The 23,735-nt window shown below is 41.5% G+C and overlaps 1 protein-coding gene across 1 annotated transcript in view; it reads right to left on the reverse strand.

Annotated features, from left to right (window-relative positions):
• Positions 1 to 23,735, reverse strand: part of LOC115464829 (activating signal cointegrator 1 complex subunit 3-like) — a 417,679-nt gene that overhangs the window by 139,906 nt on the left and 254,038 nt on the right. The window lies entirely within an intron of this gene.

The raw sequence follows: 23,735 nt of genomic DNA on the forward strand, positions 1-23,735 counted from the left end.
AGTTATGTACTTGATATGAGGAGTGTGATTGGAAGGCAATGGAAACAGCATTGCTGTGCTTGTCTAGAGCTGCTAATTTCAAAAGAATGGGGTTAAATTCATGTATTGTTGGTACCTTACAACTGCCGGACTTCATCACATTTTCTCAAGTGTTTTAGCATTTTGCTGCAGAAAACGTGGAGAGAGGAATTATGGGACACATTAGTGAACCTGTCTCAAGATGCGCTCTTATTGGAAGACGGTGCAGAATAAGCTGCAGTCTTGGTTGGTTCTTGAGATACCATGAGGCATATTTTCAAAGCACTCTGGGAGGCTAAGTTCCATAGGTTTCTATGGAACTTTGGGAGGCTAAGTGCTTTGAAAATGAGCTTGCATGGGACCCGGGGATCTACTTGCTTAATAGATCGTTTCCAGGAGCACACTTGAGACAGCAACTTCTTATCCAATATTGTCTTAATGAGGCATGACTAACTCTGGATACTGTCTAGAAATCAGAGACTCTTCCAACTGCCAATAAATGGATTATAAAAGTTTGGTTTATAGCTGATATGGAAAAGATCGTGGCACAGTATAAGACCACCCTGGCTAAATGGAAGTGGGGCCCTTGATATGATCAGTATTCTTATGGTCAAGTATTTTCTTTTAGGATTTTCTTCTTTCACCTAAACCTGTCCTTAACAAAGTAACTGAAGAGAAAACCCTTACTCCTTAACTTTTTCTCTGGATACCTAATAGAAGGGTTTAAATTATACACTGGCCATTCTAGATAATAAAAATAAATTAATCAAATACCCTAGACTAAATTTCCTATGCTAATTGACTTTTTTTCTATTCTCACAGAGAACTTCACTCTTCTTTACTGCTCTTCTCAATTTCCCATATACACTCTACAGTCACGCAAGACTTAACCCCTATCTCAACTTTCATTAAATTTCTCATACATAAAATTTTTATTGTTTCCCTCTCAATCACTTTCATTTCACCATAAAACTCACTTTTTCACTAAACTTTGTCATTTACACAATTTCCATACTTTGTAGGCCTTCACTTCGCACAGCTATTTCACACACACCCTTCTCCCTCTGTGTTCAGAAGCTCTCTCCCCAACTGCCCACTCGGCCGTTGGACAACGGAGCTTCCCTGGACATTCCGCCGTCCAAGCAACCAATCAGGTGCTCTACTTGATTTGGAATTCCTCCACCTGTCCATCATGGAACCCCTAACCAAAATTCCATTCTCCATTTTAATCAACTGTTTACCCATTAAAAATCATTAAAAACATATATTTTCCCCAATTTTTACCCCTAAACTCTTCCCAATTAACTTCAAAATTTCCATGCCGCCTAATATAAATTTCCCCATAATCCCTATATTTTTAGAATTCAAATTAACCCTTTCCTCACCCCACAATCAAACATTACCCCATAACACCCCTCCGAAAACCCAAAACTCCCCAAAAACCTATCCAAAAATTAGAAGACCCCTTCCCGGACATAATATGTCGAAATTATTAAAATCGGACCATTTAAACCCCCCGAAGCACCCCAAAATGTCCCCCTATTAAATTAACCCCGTAAACCCCAATTTTAAAATTACACCCCCCCCCCTAATTTACCTAAACTAACCCCCCTGAACACAAATCTGCAAACAGAATTTAAATCCGTTAAACCGTTCAGAATCTACACCCCTCTACACCTATTACCACATTTTAAACAATATAAAAAATAAAATTTGGGGCTAAATACCCCCTTACCTGTATCCTTAAGTCCCCCACACATGATGACCACCAAAATTCCAGGTCCCGGTGATCTCTCCTCAAAAACGGAGGAAAAACAAAAAAACCTCCGTGGCCGGGCCCAAAATTTAGGCCCCGGCTTCGGCCTACACGGGAAGACGCGATCCCAATTCGCATGTAGCGCGCCCCCACCGGGAGCGCGCCCGCACGTTTCTTTTCTTCCCCTGCCGCTCCTCTTCACTTTAGCGCCTAGCGCCAAAGCCAACACCGGCCCCATTCGGCCCCGAAACGGGGCAAAGCATTCCTTTCACACCGGGGACGTGCCCAACCGTCCCCCGGTTACAAAACCCCACCGGAAGCATCTTCACTCCCGGGGACTTGCCGAATCGTCCCCGGGAGTCAGGAAATGAAAATGCTGCCTCAAGCAGCGTTCCCCTCGGCCCCAAATCCAAGGATAAAAAAACAACCGCCGCTCCTGGCAGCCCCACCGTGGCCCCAAAGCTGCCACAGTTCACTCACCCTGGAGCAGCTCCCGGACCCTCCAGAGCCTCCCAGGTAAGTATTTAATTTATATTTTATTTAACCCCTAACCCCCTGTTACATTATGTTTGATGTACATTGACTTTTCTTTAATGTTGACTTGAGCTTCTAATAAAAAGACCTCTAAAATTTAAAAGAAAAGAACATCTCATCACAATAATGCTATTCATGCAAGGATTTATGAGAAATAAAGTCAAGAATGAATTTAAGCTACACCAGGTAGACATTAAAAATAAACTTTTCAATGTGTAGTTTTAAATGCCTATGAGGTCACTTAACAGGACATTAACAGATTCTTCTGAGAAACGCACCACCACATGATAAAAACGTTTCCAGTTTTAGGGGTCTTTTTACTAAGGTGCGCTAACAGATTTAACACAGACTAATGATTAACACGCATTAAATGCCACGCAGTTTACTGTATATCTATTGGCTGCATGGGCACTTAGCGCACACTAATTCATGAGCCTTAATAAAAGGATCCCTTAGTGTCAACACATGTATTCTTGCAAAGCTTTGGAACGTGTTACAAAGAATGATTGACTGACAGAAGATAAAAGGTTGAAGATGAAGTCTACAGTGAATTAGTGATAGTGAAATATATGTCAACTTAGATTAAAAATGAGCACAATTAGCTACAGGTATATCATTTATCAGGAAATTTGGCACTGTTCTAGTAAACAAACAACACATTTTCAAATCCAAGAAAAGATACGACAGTTTAAAAAAAAGATATATAGAAGTGATCAGTCTTTCTATTCATCACTTTTTAGAATTTTCTTATGACAAACGCAAATTGTATGTCTTAAGCTTAAAAACAAGCATAAGTGCTAAAGAACCATCATTTCTATTCTCCAAAGTGTTAACTGTTTTGCACTCAAAATTACACTTAACTTGAAAAAAATGTTTTACTCATGAACTCTCAGAATATAAGGGAAAGATTTTATTTCCACACTGAAGGACTAATTCAAATCTCTTATAAGGCCAATAAAAACACAGGAACTTAAAGAGCTCCCTACTGGATCAGACCAAGAGTACATCTAAACCAGTATCCCATTTCCAACAGTGGCAGACTCAAAAAAAAAAAAAATAGCAAGAATTCAAGCTACTTAACCTCAGGTATCTGTTGAAACCTTTTTTAAACCCAGCTATGTTAACTGCTTTTACCACTTGCTCTAGCAATGAGTTCCAGAGCTTAACTATACATTAAGCGAAAATATATTTTCTCCTATTTGTTTTAAATGTGCTACTAGGTAACTTCATGGTGTCCCCCTTAGTCTTTGTATTTTTTTGAAAGCGTAAACAAGCAATTCATGTTTATCCATTCCATTCGGGATTTTATAGACCTCTGTCGCGTCTCAACTGGTCCATTTCTTCTCCAAGATGAAGAACCCTAACTGGGCGCTGACGCGAGGCCAAATGGCAATACTACTACTACTACTTAGCATTTCTATAGCGCTGCCAGGGTTACGCAGCGCTGTACAAGTTTAAACATGGGGAAGGACAGTCCCTGCTCAAGAGAGCTTACAATCTAAAGGTAACAAACTATGTAGTAAGTGTAGGTGTCATGAATGGGGAAGGTGGTTAGGCGCCAAAAGCAAGGGAGAAGAGATGGGCTTTGAGTAAGGACTTGAAAATGGTCAGGGAGGGCGCATGGCGTATGGGCTCGGGAAGTCTGTTCCAGGCATAAGGTGATGCGAGGCAGAAGGGGCGGAGTCTGGAGTTAGCGGTGGTGGAGAAGGGTACAGATAGGAGTGACTTGTTCTCAGAGCGGAGGTTACGGGTGGGAACATACGGGGAGAGGAGGGTAGAGAGGTAATGGGGGGCTGCAGATTGAGTGCACTTGAAGGTCAATAGGAGAAGCTTGAACTGTATACGAAGTACTGGAAGTGATGTGTCCCCAGCTGAAACTGAAGATACTTCCTGTGACTTTGAATTACTAGGATGAAAAGAAGGCCGCTTTGATTCTTGAACCTAGTAGCTGAAAAGGTAAGGGAAAGAAGGTTAGCTTTCTCATGTTACAAGACTCAGAAAGAGGAAGACAGGCAAAAATACCTGGTAAAGCTAAGGGAAGCTGGAAAAGTTGTTAGGAAAGCATTTGTCCATTTAAAATTTCATCTGCCATTTGGATAGCCAGTATTGCAGCCTCCCAAGGTCTTCCTGCACTTTACTGGCATAGAAAATGTCAGAATAATTGGGTAGATCTGCAAACAGAAGAAGCTCCTTGTAAGGCATCATCACTGAAGTGTGTTTGCTTTTCCAGTATTCTGGAAGAAACCTTACAGGATGCCTTCCCTTAAGGGCTGTGCAAGCATTCAGAAGACAGCTGTGTTTAAGGGCTTGGAACCCTGCGAAGTTTTGTGGATCTCTAGCACTGGATTTTGCAACCAGTCTTATGAAGTCACTGCAAAAAACGGTGAAGCAAACTTCCACCAAAGATGATCTACTAGAATGTACGGTCGGACGATTTTTGTACAAATTACTCCCCTTTTTTCTTCCTTCTGGAAAATCACTGCCTAGTGATTGTACAGCACATAGGTAGTCTTTCAGGGTTCCCAGAGACATCTAAACCACAGTGATTGAGGTCAGCTTGTTCTTTGGAGTGAGTGTTAAAAGTTCTGGATCTCTCTTCCACACTGTGGGAAGGGACAGTACCTTCATTTTGCATTGAACATTTCAATCAAAGAATAAAAAGATATATATTATTGTAAAGAAAGATGACTATGAAAAACAGTGTTGGGAGCACACAGAAGTTAAAAAAAAACTCTTAAATATGAAAAGGCTTTGTTTCTGTGTCCATTCAACAAACTGGAGCAAAACAAACTGAGGTACTGAGATCACTGAAGGCGATGCACAGTATTTTACACTTATCTCTGAGTTCTGGGAGAGCTATTACTCCTGGCACTGTCAGATGACATCATCTACCTGTGCCTGATCAATCTTCCTCACTGAAGGAAAAAATCTGAATCAGCCACATAGCAACAGTTCCTCTTCGGAGATAAACTACATTATTTCCTCTCAGCCATTTATAAATCTTTTTCAAAACATGTCCAGTCAGCTATTTCATTAAGTTTTTATCTACCATTTTATTTCAGGGATCCATGTTCTCATATTCAGTGCTATATTTTACTTTCCTTAAACTAAACATGAATAGCAAGTCACTCAGTTTCATGTCGGCTGCTAAAATATGCATATTCTGTATTCTTTGTCTTTTGGGTTTTTGAAAATCTACTTCATTTGCACTGATCAAGCAGTTATTATAAGGTGTTAATGGGCTTTCTACAGAAGCGTTGTTTGTAGAAGAAGTGTCATGGTTCAATCAATTGCATTATGAAGGCTTTCCAGCCCTTTTGCTATCCAGTTTGCATGCTTGATGATTAATTTTGATCAGTCTAAACACTTTTTGTGTGCTACTGAAGGAAAACAAACATTTTGTTTCCATTGTCCATAGTTATAGTGAATAGGACATACACAGTAAAATTCCACAACAAATATTCTTTGAAGTGAACTTGAGCAGTGTGCTGTTTTCCGACACAATATGACCGAAAACAACGATCGCAATAGATCGTATTTATTAAAATCTTGATACACTGCCATTTCTTTCAAAAAAAAAAAAGAAAAGTAATATTCTGTACACACTGAAATATCACATCCTTTGTGTAGTACTATGCTTTAATTGTGACTACCGCTGTTTGGCCTCAAGTACCCAATCGACACAAAGCTGTTAACCATAACAGATCATCTATGAAGACTTCCCAAATTATGGCAGCCCTATGGCTACCTTATAACCAATTAGCCGAATTGAGAGTGGGTGAGAACTCTACGCAAGTGAATCTGTGTGAATAGTGAAAATCTATCTTCAGAGAATATCCATTACAGGTAAATAACCTTTCTCCTAAAGGTGTCTAAGTCATGGATTACACAGTAACACAGTAATAAAGAAAATCACAGACGATAAAGAACAGCTTTGCTAGTTCACTCTGCTGCATGCCTTTTATGGAGTGCAAACAGCCATTTATATTTTGCTTTGAGCAGAAATGCTCTAGACCTGGGATTCTGTCCTTTTTCCATTTATGGATCCTCTATGTTTATTTATCCAAAAAAAAATTTTAATTCCACTACCAACTGTGTCTCCCACCACCACAACCGGAAGAGCATTCACGTCATTCTTAACCTTTTCCATGAAAATCTATTTTCTGATTTCTTGGGGGGGGGGGGGGGGTTATTTGTTGTTTGTTTATTTTTTTAAGTTTTCCTCCTTGCAGCTTAATTTCATGTTCTCTAGTTCTACAGCTTTGGAAAAGACTCACTAGTTCATAAATACCTTTTAAGTATTTAAACAACTCATATCTTCCCTTCCTCTCCTCTACAGTATACATAATTATGTATTCAACAATCTTCTCATGTGTCTTCTTCTGGCACAGACTCAATACCATTTTGGTCGCCTTCATCTAGGTCCATTCCAGTTTCTTTATGTCCTGGAGTTTCTGATCTGTTGCAACCATTTTCAAACTTTATATATTTTTTCCTAGTTTTTTTCCACATATCAAATTAGATCCCATTCCATTAAGTATTCGGGGGGGGGGGGGGGGGTTGTCTCCAGACACATGGGAACTTTTTTGACTCCTTACATAGAAACAGAGAAAATGACAGCAGATAAAGACCATGCAACCTATTCAGTCTGCTATCCATACCAACTAAAAACTCTACAATCACTTCCTCTCCCTTTGAGGTCATTTGTTCTTGTCCCATACTTACTTGAATTTAGACTACTACTACATTGCCTGGCACTGACATCAGGCTTACCGATCTGTAATTTCTCGGATTACCGTAGGGAGCGGAAAACATGAAAAAGGATCTGCAGAAGCTAGAAGAATGGTCTAAGGTTTGGCAATTAAAATTCAATGCAAAGAAATGCAAAGTGATCCACGGAAGAAGTATGTGTTAGGAGGTGAGAGTCTGATATGTACAAAGGGGGAGCGGGATCTTGGGGTGATAGCATCCGAGGATCTGAAGGTGACGAAACAGTGTGACAAGGCGGTGGCCGTAGCCAGAAGATTGCTAGGCTGTATACAGAGAGGTGTGACCAGCAGAAGAAAGGAGGTGTTGATGCCCCTGTACAAGTCATTGGTGAGGCCCCACCTGGAATATTGTGTTCAGTTTTGGAGGCCGTATCTTGCTAAGGATGTAAAAAGAATTGAAATGGCGCAAAGAAAAGCTACAAAAATGGTATGGGATTTGCGTTACAAGACGTATGAGGAGAGACTTGCTCACCTGAACATGTATACTCTGGAGGAAAGGAGAAACAGGGGTGATATGATACAGACATTCAAATATTTGAAAGGTATTAATCCGCAAACGAACCTTTTCTCTAGATGGGAAGGTGGTAGAACTAGAGGACATGAAATGAGATTGAAGGGGGGCAGACTCAAGAAAAATGTCAGGAAGTATTTTTTCATGGAGAGAGTGGTAGACACTTGGAATACCCTCCAGAGAGAGGTGGTGGAGATGAAAACGGTAACGGAATTCAAAAATGTGTGGGATAAACATAAAGGAATCCTGTTCAGAAGGAATGGATCCTCAGAAGCTTAGCGGAGATTGGGTGGCAGCACCAGTGGTGGGAGGCGGGGTTAGTGGTTGGGAGGCGGGGTTAGTGGTTGGGAGGCGGGGCTAGTGCTGGGCAGACTTCTACATTCTGTGCCCTGAAAATGGCAGATACAGATCAAGGTCAGGTATACACATAAAGTAGCACATATAAATTTATCTTGTTGGGCAGACTGGATGGACCGTACAGGTTTTTCTCTACCGTCATCTACTATGTTACCCCTGGAACCCTTTTTAAAAATTGGCATCACATTGACCACCCTCCAATCTCCAGGTACTACGGACGAGTTTAACGACAGGTTACATATTACTAACAGCAGATCAGCAATTTCATGCTCGAGTTCTTTGAGTACCCTTGGATGTATGTCATTTGGACCAGGTGATTTACTGCTCTTTAATTTGTCAATTTGGCTCAGTACATATTCCAATTTCACTGATATTTCTTTCAGGTCCTCCACATCATCATCCTTGAAAACCATTTCCAGTACAGTCAGATCTCTTATATCTTCTTTCATAAAGACAGAAGCAAAAAATTCTCCGCTACGACCTTGTCCTCCCTGAGTGCCCCTTTTGCTCCTTCATGATCTAACAGTCCCAAGGATTCCCTCCCAAGCTTTCTGCTTCTGATGTACCTGAAAAAGTTATTACTGTGAGTTTTAGTCTCTGCGGTAAGTTTCTCCTCATATTCTCTTTTAGTCTTCTTTATTAATGCTTTGCATCTGACTTTCCAGTGCTTATGCTGCTTCTTATCTACTTCATTTGGGTCCTTTTTCCATTCTTTGAAGGACAATCTTCTAGCTGTAATAGCCTCTTTTAACCATGCTGGTTGTCATTTCTAATCTTTCCACCTTTGCAAATACGTGGAATGTATCTGATCTGGGCTTCCAAGATGGTATTTTTGAAAAACATCCATGCCCTATTTACTGTCCTGACCTTAGCGGCCGATCTTTTTAGCTTCTTTTAACCATTTTCCTCATTTTACCATAGTTGCCCTTTCGAAAATTAAATTAAGCTACAGCAGATTTCCTTTGTGGGTTCATCCTATTTAGTAGCCCAAAATTGATCATGTTATGATCACTGTTTCCCAGGGGGACCCCAACACTGCAACCTCGCACACTATGCCCTGTACGCCACCAAGGACGAGATCCAAAATGGCTCTCATTGGTTTTTGGTCCAGTTGCTCCAAGAAGCAGTCGTTTATTACATCTAGAAATTTTATCTTCCTGGCACTCCCTGGTGTAAAATTTATCCAGTTAATATTGGGGTAATTGAAATCACCCATTATTATAGTGTTACCCAATTTGCCAGCTTTTCTAATTTTTGTAAATACTTCTTCATCTGTCTGTTGATTCCACCTTGCTATCTGTTTCATGTGGAATGTCTATTTTATTTGACTGAATTCCCTCTTTAACATATAGCACAAACCTCCCTCCAATTTGATCCTTTCTATTATTTTGATACAATTTGTAACCTGTTAACACAGTGTCCCATTGATTGTCCTCTTTCTACCAAGTCTCTCAAGTGCCTATTATATCTACCTCATCATTTAGTGCTATAACTCTCCCACCTTATATTTTAAGCTTCTAGCATTTGTACACGAGCACTTTAGACTGTGATTTTTTTCTTTGGTTTACAAGCTGCTTAGAAGTTGAAGGGGATAATGTGCATCCTTTATCCTGCTCTCTCATTAAGCACAACCGGCTTACTTTCAGCATTATTGAAACCTCTCTACTGGATTCCCTAAATGTCCTGTTTCAAAGTGAACCATATGCTCCTGGGTGACTGTCATCTCCCCCCCCCCCCCCCCCCCCATCACCATTTTAGTTTAACAGCTGCTCTATCTCCTTTTTAAAAGTTAGTGCCAGCAGCCTAGTTCCATCCCAGTTAAGGTGAAGACCATCCTTTTGGAACTGTCTCCCCCTTTCCCAGAATTCTGCCCAGTTCCTAATAAATCTAAATCCCTCATCCCTGCACCATCTTCCCAGCCATGCATTGGGACTTCGGAGCTTTTTAATGTTATGTTTTGTTCTACCCCCACAGCTGTGTGCATATAACGTGTGTTTTTATGTTTGTATTTCCAACACGTTTCTTAGACCTAATGTCAGTGTATGGGGATCCTTACAATCTGTGTTTTTCATAGATCAGCTGCTGCATGTGACCCTCTCCTTCCAATCACTAGAGTCCTGGCGAGTGCTTGATTCAGTGCCCTCAGCAAACTGCTAGGCTCAAGCAGTAACCTTACTGGTCCCTTTCTTTGCCCTCTAGCCTTCTAGGTTGTCTTCCAATTCTCTCCTCTATGCAAGGCACAAGTTTCCATATTGAAGAATTTGAATTTGGACCCTAATGATCCAAAATATTATAGGCCAGTTTCTTCTTTGTCTTTCGTAGCCACAGTATTAGAGAAGGTTATACCACAGCAGTTGTGGGAATAAATAAAATGAATTCATTAATAATGGCTCAGATCACAGCATTGCTCTTTCTTCTTCAAAAGCAAACTCCTTTCACCACTCACTTTTTTTTTTTTCAATTTATTTATTAATTTTCAATTTTTAACAAGATTACACTTGTTTTGAAATACAGCAATAATTACATTAACAGAAATTCAATAATTTCCCATATAAGCAATTAAAACTAAAAAGAAATTAATACATATTGTCATAGACATATATTTTAAGCTTCCTTAGACCACATTTAATCCTGAGGCGAACAGAGTTAGGGAAGAAATTTTAAATTGAACTTATATAAAGAAAATAGGTGGTGCAAATATTCCCAAATTATTTAACTATTAAATTTGTTTAGAATCTAGAAATGATTTCAGACTATCTGGTGAGAAAAAAGTGTATTTGACCTGACCCAACCTAACTAAACATTTACACGGATAGGCAAGAAAAAACATCCCGCCTATTTCCAGTGTTCTTGATTTTAATGCTAGAAAAGCTTTCCTTCTCTGTTGAGTCGATTTTGTAACATCAGGGAAGATTTGTACTTTTATCCCACCAAAACAGGTTTGAAGATTTTTGAAATAAAGTTTCATTATATTGTTCAAGTCCTGTTCGAAAACCAGGGAAACTATCAAGGTGGACCGGTCTGCATTTTCATCCACCGTCTGTTCTAGTATAGCTGAAATATTCTCAATGTCTAAGTTCGAGTGCAATCCATTCTCTCCTTTGGGGCTTGAAATGTAATATATCTTGTTAATAGGCGGCATTGCTTCCAGAGGCATTTTTAAAACTTCATTTAAGTATTTTTTAAGTAAATCATAGGGATTAGTCCCAGGGAGTTTGGGAAAGTTCAATAGTCTCAAGTTTAATCTTCTATTGAAGTTCTCAATTTGATCCAGTTTCCTTTGAATATCAGCATTGTCTTTAACCACACTAACTTTAAACTCTTGAAAAGCGTCTGCTTTATTTTGGAAATCAGTCATTTTTTCAGCAATATCCATTTTTAACTGGTCCACCTTTAAATTCAACTCTTGAAACTTTTTTTTAAATGTACTCACTTCTCCTGAAGTTTGTTGTAATGTCTCGTCCATTTTTCCCAACATTGTCCAAATCATTGTCAGATTTACCTCTCTCGTAGTTCTTAAAGATGTTTCTTGTACTTTCGGCGTCTTCTCCGGCGCTTCCCGCCCCTCACAAACAGCTTCACCCGAAACACTTCCGGTAGGGCGTCGCTGTTCATCGGGCCTCGTCGTAGACGCCGGGCATGGAGGTCTCACAGTTGCAGGTGGTGAAAGGGATATTTCCTCTCCTAGCAGGGCCTCCGCTTCCCCAGAGGACCCCGCTATAGGATCCGTATCTCCTATTGTTCGGGAAATAGGCGCGAAATAGCGCTCGAGACCAGACTGAGGTACCGTGGGAGTAGAGGTAGGTGGGGGAACTACCTTCATTGTCCCCTTTCTTTTAGTATGTGGCATTCTTCCTCGAGGAAATAATTTTTTTTACCAAGTCGGGTTCAGAGCTGCTGTTCCGTACAACCTATTGCGCCGCCATCTTAGGTCCGCCTCACCACTCACTTTTAAGCCCAACTTCATTTCCCCTTTTTGCCCAACTTCTCAATTTCCTCAGTTTATGCTCTTCATCACTCCACTTCTACAATTAACACTTTAGATAATCCATATTCACCTCTTTACAGTATTGTCAGCATGTCGGCAATTGTGAATATTCAGCTCAAATATTCTCCTGCCTTGGCAGAACTTTCTAAGTTCCATGTACTTCTTGCAGTAAATTATGTTTTTGCTAATTCCTACAATAAACAATTGAAACTCAAAATAGTCTTCCTTGTGGATGCTGGGCTGCTGGTTTATCTGGCTGTCTAGTAATGCACGTGAATGTGTTATGAGGTCAGGACACTTAACACTTGCTTAATATGAAGTCAGGAAGGACCTTATTTTTAGGCATTTTAAATATTGCCATTTAGTTGTTTTGGGCTCAGGGTATAAAGTTATTTTCCATACGTATTTATATTTATTTGGGTTAAAAACATTTGATAACTTGTGGAACCAAGCCCATTTCATCCAAAATGAAACGGCCCTAGGAAGGCTCTCACGTAAGCGATTTTTCCTCTCTCCCCTGCCCTCCCCTCCATATCCAGCGACTGTTCCCTCCCCTCCCATTCTCTCCCGCAATTCTGACCTCCCCTTGGCCTCCCCTCCACGTCCAGCAATTCTCCTCTTCCCTGCCCTCCCATCCCATCCATGTCCATCGATTCTCCTCTGCCCTGCCCTCCCCTCGATGTCCTGCGATTCAGTCCTGTGCCCTGCCCTCCCATCCGTGTCCCGCGATTCTGCCCTCCCCAGCAATTCTCCTCTACCCTGCCCTCCCATCCGTGTCCTGCAATCCTCTGCTCTCCTCCCATCCCATCCATGTCCATTCGATTCTCCTCTGCTCTGCCCTCCCCTCGATGTCCCACGATTCCGTCCTCCCCTCCAGCGCAGCGTTCCGTTGCCTACTTGCCTTAAGTTGCTTTCGTTCGAAACATCCAGACATCAGCTCGCCTTCAGTGTTCCTTTCCCTCTCACTGTTCTGCCCTCTGATGTCATTACGTCTTTACACAAGGGCGGGACAGTGAGAGGGAAGAGAACGCTTGAGGCTTGCTGACGTCAGAATGTTACGAACCCAGGCAGTCAGCCAGAGAACGTTGGAGGTACAAATTACATAGATAGATGAGAAACCCAACTTAGCAGCTCTACTTGTACATTGTGTGGTACGCATTTGTATGATTGTTAGTACATGTCAGTTAAGGTGGTATAGCAAGCCATGAAATTGCTTGATTATCAACAAGTGGTTTAAAATTTAATAAATAAAAAGAAATACAGGGAAAATTCTGGCATTTTTTATTGGTGTATATTTCCCAAACATGGAATGATTAATTTTGGAAGTTACTATGAGAGCCACAGGGACAGGAGGTGATACAAATAAGAACAAGGTAAATCAGACAGGAAGCCAAGATAAAAAGAGCAACTCTTAACATCGAGACTAGATATGCAACAAAGAAAAGTGTTCAAATTAAGAAAGCGAAAGCTAATGAGAATGCAGTCAATTAAGCATGTGTGTTTAATGTTTGATTCAACTGAAAGATAAGTGATCTATCTTGAAAGACAGAGATGCTAATTCACAAAATGAGAAACCAGCAACTGCACACAGGAATCAATTCTCATTCCAATTACTAATTAATCACGTACATTAATCCTTGTGTAACAAACAAGTGCTTCTCACAAACACTGTTGACCCTACTGTGATAGCCAGAATTATTTGCAATGCTTAAGTCTTAAGAGAAAAAAAATGCACATTTATCAAGAATCAAAGTCAGAAATTGTATATCTGATTTTTAAATGCTTTTCTATCTCACTCTGTTATAATGTAAAAAGAAATGACGCATGCTTCTGATGTAGGCAAATGTGTTATTGTTGTAAACTAGAAAGTAAGTAGGATTTATGTTTTTATGACAAATTAAATTCAGAAGGCCTCAAATCCTGATGGCGGATCAGTGCTGCCAGCGTTCAATGAAGACAGAATTTAAAAAAAAAAATTTCATTTAAAAACCACTATGCTACCACACTGTCAGTAGGAGATCCGCAGAACAGATCTAGTAAAGAACAACAGAATGCTAAAACAAAAAAAAAAAAACATAAACATAAGTTCGTCAAGTAAGACATCTTTGAACAGTTCACAGTTCTCTTCAGTGTTCACGGAGGAAAATCCTGGTGAAGGACCGCAGTTGCTGGTCAAGGAATATCTGGGAATGGAGTGGATACTGCGCCATTTACAGAAGAAAGTTTATAAACAACTGGAGAAACTAAAGGTGGACAAAGCTGAGGTTTCACATGGGATACATCCCAGAATACTGAGGGAGCTCAGAGAGGTCCTGGCGGGACCTCTTAAGATTTATTTAATAGATTTTTAGAGACGGGAGAGGTTCCGCGAGACGTATGAGGAGAGGCTTGCTGAACTGAACATGTATAACCTGGAGGAAAGGAGAAACAGGGGTGATATGATACAGACGTTCAAATATCTGAAAGGTATTAATCCGCAAACTAACCTTTTCCGTAGATGGGAAGGTGGTAGAACTAGAGGTCATGAAATGAGATTGAAGGGGGGCAGACTCAAGAAAAATGTCATGAAGTATTTTTTCACGGAGAGAGTGGTGGACACTTGGAATGCCCTCCCGTGGGAAGTGGTGGAGATGAAATGGTAACGGAATTCAAAAAAGCATGGGATAAACATAAAGGAATCCTGTTCAGAAGGAATTGATCCTCAGAAGCTTAGCGGAGATTGGGTGGTAGCACCAGTGGTGGGAGACGGGGCTAGTGGTTGGGAGGCGGGGCTAGTGCTGGGCAGACTTCTACAGTCTGTGCCCTGAAAATGGCAGATACAAATCAAGGTCAGGTATACACATAAAGTAGCACATATGAGTTTATCTTGTTGGACAGACTGGATGGACCGTGCAGGTCTTTCTCTGCCATCATCTATTATGTTACTATCCAGCTTATTTTCAAAGGAGATCCCTGGCCATCTTCCGACACAAAATGGGAGATGGCCAGCGATCCGATGAACCCCGCCAAATCGGTATAATCGAAAGCCGATTTTGGCCGGCACCAACTGATTTCCATCGCGGAGCCGGCCAAACTTCAAGGGGGCATGTCGGTAGGGTAGCGAAGGCGGGACGGGGGCGTGGTACGAGATGGCCGGCTTCGCCCAATAATGGAAAAAAGAAAGCCAGCCTTGATGAGCATTTTGCCGGCTTCACTTGGTCCCTTTTTTTTCATGACCAAGCTTCAAAAAGGTGCCCCAACTGACCAAATGACCACCAGAGGGAATCAGGAATGACCTTGCCAACCCCCTCCCACCAAAAAAAAGATATATTTTTTGCAGCCTCTATGCCAGCCTGGAATGTCATACCCAGCTCCCTGACAGCAGTATGCAGGTCCATGGAGCAGTACACTTCAGGAAGGTGGACCCAGGCCCACCCCTCCCTACCTGTTACACTTGTGGTGGTAAATGGGAGCCCTCCAAACCCCCCCCCCAAAACCCACTGTACCCACATGTAGGTGCCCCCCTTCACCCATAAGGGCTATGGTAGTGGTGTACAGTTGTGGGGAGTGGGTTTTGGGGGGCTCAGCACACAAGGTAAGGGAAGTATGCACCTGGGAGCAATTTTTGAAGTCCACTGCAGTGCCCCCTAGGGTGCCCGGCTGGTGTCCTGGCATGTCAGGGGGACCAGTGCACTACAAATGCTGGCCCCTCCCATGACCAAATGCCTTGGATTTGGCCGGGTTTGAGATGGCTGGCATCGGTTTCCATTATCGGCGAAAACCGATGCTGGCCATCTCTGACATTTGGCCAACCCGAACTGTATTATCGAAACGAAAGATGGCCGGCCATCTTTTTCAATAATACAGTTCGGGATTGCTGTTTGCGGCGCCAGCCATATAGATGGCCAGCGCTGTTCGATTATGCCCCTCCATGTAAATCAAAAGTCCATCTACTGGTGAAACCCAAAATGGTAGCAAGATTCCATGCTACGTACCTCCACCCCCACAGGGGTAAGCAATGGCTTTCCCTAGAGCTACCTTAATATTTTATGAACCCTACTTCCAGAAATTTACTCCTACAAATCAAGAAACAAGAAACACTGTACCTGAATGGCAAAGTACAAGGAGAGTTCATTTCAAGGACATCTACCAAGCTTCTAAATCACCTCTTCGATCAGCTCTGAAGGGGCTCCAAAGGGGTATTCCCCTCATTGGTCATGCCCCGTCAGACAGACACCAATGGACATATGATTGCAGGCTGAGCGGTCAGGTGTTTATACAGGGATCCCTCTCTCTTTCACACTCGCTGATGTCACCTAGTTTGATGTCAGTTGTTCCGAGAAGCAGAGATTTTCCCTTCCTTATGTTTCCTTCTATAGTGCTCAACCACTTTATGGGACAAGAATCAAAAGGAACGTTTCTATTTCACCTCCTCGGAGTAGGGGGGAGGGAAGGGAGGATACAAAAACTCATATTTAAGACTTTTCTGTCCGGGAAAGGACAAACATCATGAGATTCTTAAAAATAAGACCAGTAGACTGTTCCAGGCCATGTAAACAGAGTAAGCTCTGCAGAATGTATAAACTAAACAGGAAGGAAAAATAAACAGAAAAGAGCTGTGTAACAAGCAAAACTTCATACATGAAAAAAAATAAAACCTTCGTTGACTACAAGAGGATAATCAAAGCACATCAACTCCTAGTTCTTGTAAGGATATTCATGGTCAGCCTGATTAAAGCCAACACACACAGAAGGTGAATTACTGGCTCGACAGGGAAGTCTGTGCGGCAGCACCCCGGATTCGAGTATTTCAATTTGCAGAAAGTTGACTAGTTGTTAATTTTATCTACATGTTCGCTTTCTTTATTGAAAGTGAATAGACCCCTGACGCAGGCCTATACGGCCGAAACACGATTTGTGTCGGGTCGTCGTTTTAATTGTTTTGAAATAAAGAACTTGCTTAAGAAGACACCATTTGAGAGAGGACTTTTTTGTATCCACTGTTTCCTCAGCCTGATTAAAGCACCATTTTGATAAATCTCTCAAAAATATATTGTTAACTAGCAAACACTCATAGAACATTTGCTATGGTATCAACATTCATCCTACCCCCCAACCCATCCAAGGCACTTACTCTCTCTACTTCCTCCTTCCTCTTGAACACCCCACATCTCACTTCACTCATCAAGGTCCCACTTTCTCTTTCCCTCTCCTGCTCCACAAGGCACTCACGCGCCCCATGCACATTCCTTCTACTTCCCTTTCCCAAGGCACTCGCATAGAAACAAAGAAATAATGGTAAAGACCCACAGCTTATCCATTCTGTCTCTCTTCTCTCCCTACCCCCAAAAGACATTTTCTCTCTCTTACTTTCCTCACGCCCAAGGTGTTCTTTCATTGCCTATCTCCCTCCTCTCTCCTCCCACCCAGAACATACTCTCTCCCTCCCCACACTGCTACATTCTGTCCTCTCCTTTCTCTATCCTGTTGCACACCTGCTCCCACGCATCTTTCTATAATCCTAGTTCTTTGTGGTACCGTGGTTATTTAGCTACTGCAGGGCTGCTCTTTGGCTCCTTCGTATGCCATCTGCAACGGGATGCTGGAATAGAGCCCAAGTGCTTTTTTATTTGCTGAGCCTCTTTCCACTGGGATTCATGGATACTGAGGGAGGAGGAAAGTGAGAGGGAGATGCAGGTAATGCACCAGACAGCCTGTATTTCATGTACTTTTAACCTTATAAGCCAACTCATTTCACAGTGGGAATGGTATATGAGTCATTTGACAAGTACAACTCCACTCAAAATCTTATGGCTAATATTAAAAATCCTCAACACCTGCAGCATAGGTTGGTGACATAAATCAAAAACCTGCTTAACTTTACTGAGGAGAATCTGCTGGTTTCAGAAGCATAAAGTCATGCAATCTGTTATTTGATAGGAATTTTCATGGGGGGAAATTTTGATCCATTTGGACCTTTGACAGTCTCTACAGCAGCCATACACTAAAGTTTCAAATTGAGATTGAACTACTTCATGTGTCTGATAGCACAACAGATCTGCAAGACATGTACATAAGTACTGCCACTGTTATAATCATTAGATTATATTCATGGAGTCAATTTAGTGTTCCTATAAGAGCACTATTACTTAAGGGCCTGATAGTCAAAGGATTCATGCTAACTTTGAGAATTATGCTCATAAATTGGCTTCTATGAAAATGTACTAGGGATGAGTGTATACATCGTTACTCAAAATTTCAATAAACTCTTAAACTTAGGCGCATAAAAGGTAGGCGGATTTAGGGCGGGGAAAAGAAGTGGAGCTAGTCGACCACCACCTGTTCAAGAAGTCCTTAAAAACATTCTTATTCGGCAAGGCTTATTCCACTGGCAACTCCACCTCTTGTTGACTGTACAGGTTTTTGCCGGTTGCTTCGCCCCTGACATTCTCCCCATCTAATCCCATGTTCCTTCCCCCTCCTATCTCATTCTGTATCTGTGCCTACTATGTATTGTATCCTTTTGAATTAATGTAAGCCACATTGCGCCTGCTCTTGTGGGAAAATGTGGGGTAAAAATGCACCAAATAAAATAAATAAATAAGATTCCCACTACAGGTTAATATAAAATGGCCCCTAAATGTAATGGTGTTTAGGCTGAAGGTGGGCGGACGCATTACTGGAGTCTGGACAAAGCACAGGCAGGGTGCACAGTTACGCAGGCATAAGTGCTTGCATGTATATATCTGGTTATGCAAATACTCTACAAAGGAACATGGTGCCTATTTTGCTTTATAGAATAAAAGGAGGAGTGGCCTAGTGGTTAGGGTGGTGGACTTTGGTCCTGGGGAACTGAGGAACTGAGTTTGATTCCCGGCACAGGCAGCTCCTTGTGACTCTGGGCAAGTCACTTAATCATCCATTGCCCACTGCATTGAGCCTGCCATGAGTGGGAAAGTGCAGGGTACAAATGTAACAAAAAAAAAACTCAGATAGGAGCTGTCTAGGCCCTAAATATAGTCTCCTTTAAAGAACTGCCTTCTATGTGCTAATGTTTACCCTTTCTTTCTGAAAAATTGCAGATACAGAAATTTCTCATATGAACACATTGTATTTCACCCTCTATTGTTTCTTCTCTGCAAAAAAAGATATTTGTTAAGCTTTTGACTTTTATATATATATATATATTGACCTAGGATCCATTTTGTGCTATTCAAAACTGTTCTCCGAGATTTTTGGGCTTTATTTTGCCTCTTTTTTTTGGACAATTACTGCATATGTTTAATGCCTAAAAAGACAGCATTTAGTTTCCCCTACTAAACTTCCCCCAAGTACATCAAACTAGTTAAAATAATGTGGAGATTAAGTTATTTAAGCAGAAATCTGACACACAGTTCAACTTCAAAATTTTATCTCAATTCTAAATAAAAGAACTTTTGGTCATGCAGACTAATTTTATACTAAGCAATAACATCCTAGTTAATTAAGAAAAATTCCCTGCTATGCTGGCATTTGCTGTCTTAATGTAATAAATTAGTTTATTACTCATTCATCATAAATAGTATACTTCCAGTGCCTACAATGAGTTGAAACATTCAACATTTTATTTTTAATTGGTTTGAACTACCAGGTGTTTTTTTGGTACAGACCACAATCAATCGGCATTAAATATTTTAAATGTTACAAATGCCATTCAGTACAGACTTGTCACACTACAGTGAGACAGTGAAGCGATAGAACTATAGGACATGAACTGAGGTGGAACAGAGAAGGTGGCAGATGCCTTGAATGCCCTCCCATGGGAGGTAATGGAGATAAAACAGTAACAGAATTCTATAATGCATGGGATAAACACAAAGGATTCCTAGACAGAAAGAAAATAAAATCAAAACAAAACTTAGTACTATTTAGACGGAAACTCCAGTAATTGGGGAGACACCTACAATCTGTACCCTGGTTATAGCTAGACAGGTCTGGATGGGTTCAAGTGGGCTTTGACAAACTCCAATAATTGAGGATTAAGACCACTGCCAAGCAGATCTCTACAGTCTGTGCCACAAAAATTGAAAGGACAGATGAAGATCAAGTATGCATATGTTATATTGCATCATACCATATGCTATGAGTTTATCTTGTTGGACAGACTGGATGGAACATGGAGATCTTTAACTACTGTCATCTACTATGTTACTATGTAAGCTGCTACAATAAAGTATCTTCACATATTTACCATTTATTTATTAAAAACTGTATAGCCTAGTCCATCCCATAAAGTTGACAGGTAACAAATCACACACACACAGTCCTCAGGGTACAAAAAAATATAAATCCAACACAAACCGTACAAAGCCTTCTTTTCTCATTCTATCATTTATGATTCAACATTTTTATTGATGACAATGTAAAAAAAAATTCACTTCCAACAACATAAAGGTACAGAAAGTACAAGGCCAAGCGTGCAGAGGAAAAACACCATTAAAAAAAAACGTCATCAAACAATTCACAGTTTCAGCCCCCCCCCCCCCCCCCACAAGGAGGCAAGGACTGTGTACTTTCAATAAGAGGACAACTACCCAAACTGTGAACGTTGTCATGTCAGTACTATAAACAGATAAGAAATGGGGGAACAAAGACCCAAGAGGAGAGCACATCCCTCACCCAAATCTCGAAATCTCCCAACAAGTTAGCAGCAGAGCCATTTGCTAGGGACTTGGACCCTAATAGCACCCAACCAAATAACCCCACCCTCTGCAAGCCCATAGAGGATAAGCAATTCTAATGTTGAAGGCTCTTGGTGGACATGTGGGAAGCTGTTGGGGAGCTCAGACCCTAAAAGGGACCTGTAAGATTTATCTTTGTCTCCCCCCCCCCCCCCCCCCCCATAGTTATTCTCCTCCATAATTATTCTGTTTGCTGTTTTCAGCCCTGGCTTGCAGGATGCAATTGTGAAGTAACGTAAAATATCTACTGGTTTCCACACTTCCTTTATCAGACTGAGTCCAGTCATGTTTACGCATCAAAGTATGACCACTTGGGCTGTCATGGGAGGGGAAATTGGGAAGTGGGACTTTTTGCAACCGGGTGCAGGTGGTATTGGGAGGAGTTTTGAGACCATTATAGAAGTTTGCTTAAGACAAGAGAGGGACAACAGGATGTGAAAGGAAGCTGTGCATTCATGTATTTCTGCTGATATGGCTTATGTAAGGGGTTGTGACATAAGGGGTCATGACCTAAGGCAAGATATTATACAAGAAAGGTTACTGATTCTATTATATGTTGTCAAGAAATAAACTGGGGTATATTCATTTAGGTGAAGTTCTTTTTTATGAGATTATTATTCTGCTTAGGCCTATACTTTATATGATACTAGTATAAATGGCCCATTTCTGGCGCCGATGAAACGGGCGCTAGCGGGCACGGGACTCCCTTCCCCTCCCCTTACGGTACCTGTTCCGTCAGCCCAGGAAAGAGAGAGTCCCCTCTTTCCTCCTGTAGCGGTGGCTTCCTTGCTGCATGGTGTGGGAGTCCGGCTCTCGGCGTTTCAAAATGGCCGCCGAGAGTTGAAGTCTCGCGAGGCAGCGTGAACTCTTGGCGGCCATTTTGAAACGCCGAGAGCCGGACTCCCACACCATGCAGCAAGGAAGCCACCGCTACGGGAGGAAAGAGGGGGCTCTTTCTTTCCTGGGCCGACAAAACAGATACCTCTAGACCACCAGGGAGACACGCGTAAGGGGAGGGGAGGTGACAGGGAGGGAGGCTGGTGAGGTTAAGCGTGTGCTACCGTGGGCGGGGCTATGTGGCGAAAGGGGCAGGGTTCATGTGCACGTCAGCAGCAGCTGGGATTTGTTGGAAGGGGAGGAGTAGGGAAACACACTCCGCGTGTTTCCCTACTGCTTCCCGTGCGTTAATTTGTTTTCATGTTCCGCCCTCGACGTCATCACGTGTGACGCGAGGGCGGGGCATGAAGATGTTGTGGTGGCTTCACCACCATGAAACCACGAACCGGTGTGTGAGTGACTTCAGTGTCCTCAGAACGTTGAGGCTGCGTTTTATTATAGTAGATTACTTTATAATATTGATTCCCTATGAAAAAGAATATAATCTTTATAGAAGCTGGAAAGATCTTTTTTTTTTAGACAGTTTGTTAGTCATAGAGGTCAGCTAGGGGATGAAGCTGGCATGATTGTGTGACGCAGGGGGTGTAACTACTATTAAGTTTATGAACTGATAGTTGATAGGCTAGAAGTCAGATAGGTGGGACTAGGAAAGTGGATGATTGGTTGGTGGGAGGTACTAAGATGATAATTAGTTCCCTGATTATTGTATAACGTACCAGGTCTATTGTATAAAAAATGAGGGAAATCTATGTAAGTTGGGCTTCCTTGATCAAGGAAGTCTATCTAAATGTATTTTCTGTATTGCTGCTTTAGCCTTGTTTCCAGAATAGACTTTTCTTTTGGATTTCACTTCTGAGTATGTATTATTTTTTTTTATTAGTGTAAGAAACAAATCCAAGAGCCAAGGTTTCTTGCAGTAATCAGTTGGGGTTAGGCTAAGGTGGGTGCAGACCCCAACAGACACCAGTGACTTTTGTGTTATGCTTCAATGATGTTAAGAATCCTATTCCCTACTTGACAACTGCCATTGATCTTCCTTGACATTGATGAAGTTAAGGAAGAAGCCTTCCACTTCTTGGGGCCGGAATCAGAAAATGACCATTCCCACTGGCCTCCACTGACACTCAATGTCAAGGGTAACTGCAACACTCTCGATTCCAATGTATCCCTAACATCCAGTGCAGTTCTTTGTTAAGTCTTTGCTTAAAGCCCACCTCTTCAATGCTGCGTTCAGCACCTAACCCTTACCGTTCAGTGAATCCAGACTGCCCCAATTTGACTGCCCCTATCGGACCGACCGTTCACTTGTCTATTAGATTGTAAGCTCTTTGAGCAGGGACTGTCTCTCTTTGTTAAATTGTACAGCACTGCGTAACCCTAGTAGCGCTCTAGAAATGTTAAGTAGTAGTAGTAGTAGTTCATGGACCTACTGAAACCAACGCCAACATCAATGGACCAATCTTAACTGCACTGAAAAGCTTCTCATTTGCTTTCCTCTACCGCAAATCTCTCTCTTTGAAACACACAAGGAAAGACACCAGCTGCACAAACCATAGCAGAACATGTTTATCTACTCCTATCCTAGGCTGAGATAATTACTCAAGCACTTTCTGACTTCATGTGCAACTTTCTTTAAATTAGTCCCCTTATTTTCTAACTCCTTTTACTCTATATGTTCCATCTTTGCTTACAACCTATGTCTATTAAAAAGGTTTGAGTACTGTGTTAACATTGTAATATAGCATACTATGGCACAGTAACATAGTAAATGACGGCAGATAAAGACCTGAATGGTCCATCTAGTCTGCCTGAGAGTCACACACATTATCAATTCATGATTAAACCAACAATGAATGTGATACAAAATAATTGGTCAAAATGCCATACTTTGTATTATTATTTGAATATTTTTACTGCCGTAATGGTCTGTTGCTTATGTTAGACTTATTTGTACTATAAACCGCCTTGAATGAATTCCTTCAAAAAGGCAGTAAATAAATCCTAATAAATAAATACACAGAAAACAATGAAAGGGATCCAGGTTGCACCCCAGGCATTGCAGGAAACACCTATGATCATCTATAATGAATATGGCTCTGTTGCACTGGAACAGCTTTTAAAACTACTGGGAGTCTTCTAGTCCAGAAAAACAGCCACTGTAAAATCAAACAACTATGCTGAAAAACTCCTGGACAGGCACTCAAGG

This window comes from Microcaecilia unicolor, chromosome 3 (genome assembly GCF_901765095.1).
Source record: "Microcaecilia unicolor chromosome 3, aMicUni1.1, whole genome shotgun sequence".
Classification (NCBI taxonomy): domain Eukaryota; kingdom Metazoa; phylum Chordata; class Amphibia; order Gymnophiona; family Siphonopidae; genus Microcaecilia; species Microcaecilia unicolor.